Raw genomic sequence first — 6,798 nt, 5'->3', positions numbered from 1 at the left:
AGGGCTTGGGGAGTGAGGTGAATATATAGAGTATTTTTAGGGCAGTGAAAATATTCTATATGATACTATAATGATGGACACAGGTCCTCTATATGTTTGTCCAAACCCATGGAATGTGCAGTGTCAAGAATGAACCTTAAGGTAAACTATGGATTTTGGGGATTCTGATGTCTCAGTGTAGATTCATCCTGGGTGAAGCATGTCTCACTCTGGAGGGTGATGCTGATTATACAGAAGCTATGCATATGTGGGGGCTGAGGGTGTATGGGAACTCTGTACCACCAGTGTGTTTAAACAGGAAATCATCCTAGAAAATAAAGTCCTTATACAGAGGGCCTCCCAGGTGGCGCTAGTGGTAAAGAACCTGCCAGTGCAAGAGACTTAAGAGATGTGGGTTCGCTCCCTGGGTGGGGAAGATCCCCTGGGGGAGGGCATGGCAACTCAACTCCAGCATTCTTGCCTGGAGAATTCCATGGACAGAAGAGCCTGGTGGGCTACAGTCCACAGGGTCGCAAAGAGGTGAATATGACTGAAGGGACAACACAAACACACACATACATACAGGGTGAAGTCGGTCAGAAAGAGAAAAAAAATATTGTACATGAATGCATATATGTGGAATCTAGAAAAACGGTATAGATGATCGTATTTGCAAAACAGAAATAAAGACACAGATGTGGGGAACCAACATATGAATACCAAGGGGGAAAGTGGGGGTGGGATAAATTGGGAGATTGGGATTGACGCATATACACTGCTGCTGCTGCTGCTGCCGCCACTAAGTCGCTTCAGTCGTGTCCGACTCTGTGCGACCCCATAGACGGCCTCCTACCAGGCTCCTCTGTCCCTGGGATTCTCCAGGCAAGAACGCTGGAGTGGGTTGCCATTTCCTTCTCCAATGCATGAAAGTGAAAAGTGAAAGTGAAGTCGCTCAGTCATGTCCAATTCTCAGTGACCTCATGGACTGCAGCCTACCAGGCTCTTCCATCCATGGGATTTTCCGGGCAAGAGTACTGGAGTGGGTGCCATTGCCTTCTCCGGCATATACACTACTGTGTATAAAATAGTGAGAACCTACTATACAGCACAGGGAACTCTACTTAGTGCTCTCTGGTGACCTAAACTGAATGAAATCCAAAAGAGAGGAGATATGCATATATGTATAGCTGATTCACTTTGCTTTATAGCTTTAAGCAATAAAAAGCAATGCTTTTTAGTTTTAAGCAACTCCAATGAAATAAAAACGAAAAAATGTATTTAAAAAGGACCCACCTCCCAGAGTAATGGAAATAAACACAAAAATAAAAAAATAGGACCTAATTAAACTTTAAAGCTTTTGCACAATGAAGGAAACTATAAGCAAGGTAAAAAGACAGCCTTCAGAATGGGAGAAAATAATAGCAAACAAAGCAACTGACAAAGAATTAATCTCAAAATTATACAAGCAGCTTATGCAGCTCATGGAGCAGGAAATGGCAACCCACTCCAGTGTTCTTGCCTGGAGAATCCCAGGGACAGAGGAGCCTGGCAGGCTGCCGTCTATGGGGTCGCACAGAGTCTAATACGACTGAAGTGACTTAGCAGCAGCAGCATGCAGCTCAATACCAGAAAAATAAACAACTCAAGCAAAAAATGGGCCAAAGAACTGAACAGACATTCTCCAAAGACATACAGATGGCTAACAAACACAAGAAAAGATGCTCAACATCACTCATTATCAGAGAGATGCAAATCAAAACCACAATGAGGTACCATCTCATGCCAGTCAGAATGGCTGTCATCAAAAAGTCTGCTAACAATAAATGCTGAAGAGGGTGTGGATAAAAGGAAACCCTCTTACACTGTTGGTGGGAATGCAAACTAGTATAGCCACTGTGGAGAACAGTGTGGAGATTCCTTAAAAAATTGGAAATAGAACGGCTTATGACCCAGCAATCCCACTGCTGGGCATATATACCGAGGAAACCAGATTTGAAAGAGACACGTGTACCCCAATGTTCATCACAGCACTGTTTACAATATCTAGGATATGGAAGCAACCTAGATGTCCATCTACAGACAAATGAATAAGAAAGCTGTGGTACATATACACAATGGAATGTTACTCAGCTGTTAAAAAGAATGCATTTGAGTCAGTTCTAATGAGGTGGATGAAACTGGAGCCTATTATACAGAGTGAAGTAAGTCAGAAAAACACCAATACGGTATATTAATGCATATATGTGGAATTTAGAAAGATGGTAACAACGACCTTATATGCAAGACAGCAACAGAGACAAGGTTGTGAAGAACAGACTTTGGGACTCTGTGGGAGAAGGCGAAGGTGGGATGATTTAAGAGAACAGCATTGAAACATGTATATCACCATATGTGAAATAGATCAGCAGCCCAAGTTCAATGCGTGAAACAGGGCACTCAAAGCTGGTGCACTGATGGGATGGGGAGGGAGGTGGGAGGGAGGGAGGGTCAGGATGGGGAGCACATGTACACCCATGGCTGATTCATGTGAATGCGTGGCAAAACCCACCACAGTATCGTAAAGTAATTCAGTTCAGTTCAGTTCAGTTGCTCAGTCGTGTCCGACTCTTTGAGACTCCATGAATCGCAGCACGCCAGGCCTCCCTGTCCATCACCAACTCCCGGAGTCCACCCAAACCCGTGTCCATCGAGTCAGTGATGCCATCCAACCATCTCATCCTCTGTCGTCCCCTTCTCCTCCTGCCCTCAATCTTTCCCACCATCAGGGTCTTTTCCAGTGAGTCATCTCTTCACATCAGGTGGCCAAAGTATTGGAGTTTCAGCTTCAACATCAGTCCTTCCAATGAACACCCAGGACTGATCTCCTTTAGGAGGGACTAGTTAGATCTCCTTGCAGTCCAAGGGACTCTCAAGAGTCTTCTCCAACACCACAGTTCAAAAGCATCAATTCTTTGGTGCTCAGCTTTCGTTATAGTCCAACTCTCACATCCATACATGACCACTGGAAAAGTAATTAGCCTCCAATTAAAATAAATACATTAATCTTAAAAAAGGTAATGCTTTTCAATATACTTAAGTCCCAGTGTGATACAATTGCAATATGTTAAATTAGTTATAGGATTTCCAAAAAATGAGCTCAGTCATTTAGTCGTGTCCGACTCTTTGTGACCCTGTGAATATAGCCCGCCAGGCTTCTCTGTCCCTGGGATTCTCCAGGCAAGAATACTGGAGTGGGTTGCCATTTCCTTCTCCAGGGTTCTAAGAAATAGTAGTTCAGTAATGTACAGCAGGAGTGTGCCAGGTACATCGCCAGCCCTTTATGGCTCAGATGCAGCTGCCAACTAAAACACAGCTGCTACCCTCAAGAAGCCATTGACCATTTCTACCTTATAGCGAAGTGAGTCAGCCATATGTATACATGTGCCTCTTCTTTTTTGGATTTCTTTCCCATTTAGGTCGCCACAGAGCATTGAGAAGAGTTTCCTATGCAACATTGTAAAGCAACTATACTCCAATAAAAGTTAATTAAAAAGATAAAGGCAAAATTAACTTCTCTGATAAATATTATTGTGTCGTAAACACTTTGATTATATTTATAATATTGTTTTCATGCCTTTATATTTTTTATGTGTAATTTATTTGTATTTACACACTTCTGTAACTATTAGGAGGGAATTGCTCGATCTAATATACCAATGAATATGTGTGTGTGTTAGACGCTCAGTTGTGTCTGACTCTTTGCAACCCCATGGACTGTAGCTCTCCAGGCTCCTCTGTCCATGGAATTCTCCAGGCAAGAATACTGGAATGGGTTGCTCTTTCCTTCTCCAAGACCAATGAATACATAATGGCCAAAAAAAAAAAAAGAAAGAAAAGAGGAAGAAGCCATTGACCCACTGGGGGTAAACATGCCTATGAAGAGGTGATGCTGTTACCGTGAGACAAGTATGCATGGCACATCGGGAACCTCCAAGGGGGAATTAGGGGCTCTGCCTGGTGGGATGAGAAGCCTCATAGAGGTGAAGTGAGCCTTGAAGAATGAGCGATTTTGCATGTAGAGAAGAGGGCTTTTTGGGTGGAGGGCCCAGCATGAACACACCTGATGGAGCTGGGAATGGGTAGCATTCTGGAGCCTCACTGGCTCAGCTCAAAAGGAAGCAAGTCCCCACCCCAAATTTCCACTTGGTTTCTACAGGGCAAGATTTTGCTTTCATGTCCCCAACCCATCATGAGGCTTTTGAGTCTCTCCTCCTGCTGGACTGTTGGGGGCTGTTGGATGGTGGATGTCTATAGTTGATGGGTCACTCAGGGTCCACAGCTGAGATCAGGTTGGCCAGAGTCCCTTGCTCTCAGGGTTGCGGGACTCCCACTGTGGACTCAGCTCCCTTCCCATCTCTTCTCCGTCCCCTCCACCTGCACCTGCTGTGGCTCCAGAGTTTCACCTGGGAGCAGTGGGAACTCCTATTAATAGACACCAAAAGACGCTGCCCACAAAGCGGGAGACCTGGGTTTGATCCCTGGGTTGGGAAGATCTCCTGGTGAAGGGAATGGCTACCCACTCCAATATTCTTGCCTGGAAAATTTCACGAACAGAAGCTACAGTCCATGGGGTCGCAAAGAGTCGGATACGACTGAGTGACTACATACAATAAGAGGTGGAATTAGGTGTGTGGATCTCTTGTGAAATAAATTATGCAGTGTTTCAAAGAGAAAAATTCCTGTGGGCTTGCCGGGGTCTGGAGCACTGTACACAGCACTTTGTCTTGAGTTGAGAGTGAGGGCTGACTGGGGGAAATCCGTCTTGTGCTCTGACCTGATAACACGATTCCGAGCTGGGGGCAGCGATGCACAGAGCAGCAGTCTACCCGGACCACGTTGGGTGCCGGGACTGGTCCAAAAGCTCTGTGTGTATGTGGCTTGGTGTCTAATGCACTCTGCTGTTTGCTATCTTCTTAATAACTTAGCGACTCTCACGATTTATTGATGAGCCTTCCATTTTCTTACACTGATGATCTCGAAAGGTAGGACATGAGGAAGAACATAGCCAGGAAACATGTCTGTTATCTACCTATCTAGGTGTCTGTCTAGGTGGCTTGCTAGCTAATCTGTCATTGCCTGATTTTTTTTATTAACTGTAACTTTCATCTATTCTCCTTCTTATCTAACCTTTGGCATATACTTGGAAAGATAACGCAGAAGGTGGTTTTCTTCTTTTTTTTAAATAGCTTTATTGAGATATGATTCATATGCTGTAGAATTCATCAGTCTAAATTGTACAATTCAATGGTTTTTTTTCAGTATAATTAGCAGAGTTGTGAAACCATCTCCACAGTCAACTTTTGGGGGGCATTTTCATCACCCTAACAAGAAACCCCATAGTTTTTAGCTGTCATGCCCCCAACTTCTCCATCCTGCCCAGCCCCTGCCCATGGCAACCCCACTTTACTTTCTGTCTTTATGGATTTATCTATTCCGGATGTTTCGTATAAATGGAATCAGCATACGCTGTCTTTATGACTATCACATAGCCTTTATCCATGTATGTTCTGTAGCTGATTCTTCTTATAGACTGTGTGTCCATAGACAACTCATTTACCAGCTCTGTGCCTCATTGTGTTCACTTGTAAAATGGGGATTGAAGTAGTGAAACCTGCCTGTTAGCATGTGGAGAAGATTTTGAATGGTGGATTGGGGAGGCCCTGGTGAGTTGAGGACAGTCCCTGGCATGGGAGGCATGTACCCGGAGTTGGCGCTTGACCCCTGGGTGTCCTAACTCATTGTGCGCCCAGTGAAGGGAGGGTGGGGCTGAGCACGTGCTGCAGGGCGATCACAGCGGAGCCAGGGATGAGGCTGGCCCTCCCCCATGGGGGGACGCTGCAAGCCTTGGGGCATCGGGAGGCCCATGGCTCGCCCTGCACGTTCCCTTAGGGGTCCCTCTTGAGGTGACAGCAGTGGGTGGGTGACTGCAGAGGCACAGCGTGCTGACTCTCGGGGAATTTTCTGCCCACAGAGGAGGGAAAAATGCACCTCTCTAAGAGGGGACAATCAGAGGCCAGGCAGGCCCAGTGGGAGGAAGAGAACTCGGGCTGTAGGTTTCCTCTGTAGGGCTTGCAGCCTCGCCACAAACAACACAGACACAGAGTCACTAGCATCATGGCCCCCTGTGTGCTGGCAGGCTGTAGGGCTGAGGTCACTCCCAAAAGGCTCCTTAGCTTGTTGGTCCAAGGGCCTGGTTCCTGTCACCTGCAGCACTAGGCCTGTGACGGCCACCTTAAGCTGCAGGAGGCTTTACGGGCTGGTTCTTTGGAGGTTCTTGTGAATCTGTGCTTACCTGCCCACCCTCCACGCTGCAAACCAGCCGCCACCCCAGGCCTTTGCACACAAGTGTCCACAGTCTCCCTAGACTCCCAAGGAGAAGGCAGAATGTTCTCTGAGCCCCCAAATATCACACAAGTGTCCACAGTCTCGTGTCTCTACACCCGCCAGGAGAGAGGGCAGATTCTCAGAGCCCCCAAATGTCCGGAAATATGGACGGGTGAATTCCAGATCTACTGAATCAGAAACTCTTGGGTGGGGTCTGGCAATCTGGGTCTCAATAGACCTTCCAGGTGACCACTGAATAGGGGTTTATTTGCCTCTTTGGGGCAGAGAAACCCCCTGCTACCTGGGCTAAGGCCCAGAACCCAGTGGGCGTTTACAACCAGACCACGGGTGGGGGGATCCCATATCAGGGTTTGAGGACAGCACCCTGCAGCAGGCTGAGCTCCAGGGGGATGAAGAGAAGAGGGCAGGAGCCTCTTTTGCTCCTCTTCTGCTCAG

Source organism: Ovis canadensis, chromosome 11 (genome assembly GCF_042477335.2).
Source record: "Ovis canadensis isolate MfBH-ARS-UI-01 breed Bighorn chromosome 11, ARS-UI_OviCan_v2, whole genome shotgun sequence".
Lineage (NCBI taxonomy): Eukaryota > Metazoa > Chordata > Mammalia > Artiodactyla > Bovidae > Ovis > Ovis canadensis.
The sequence above is the reverse complement of the archived record's forward strand: the minus strand, read 5'-3'. Positions refer to the sequence as shown.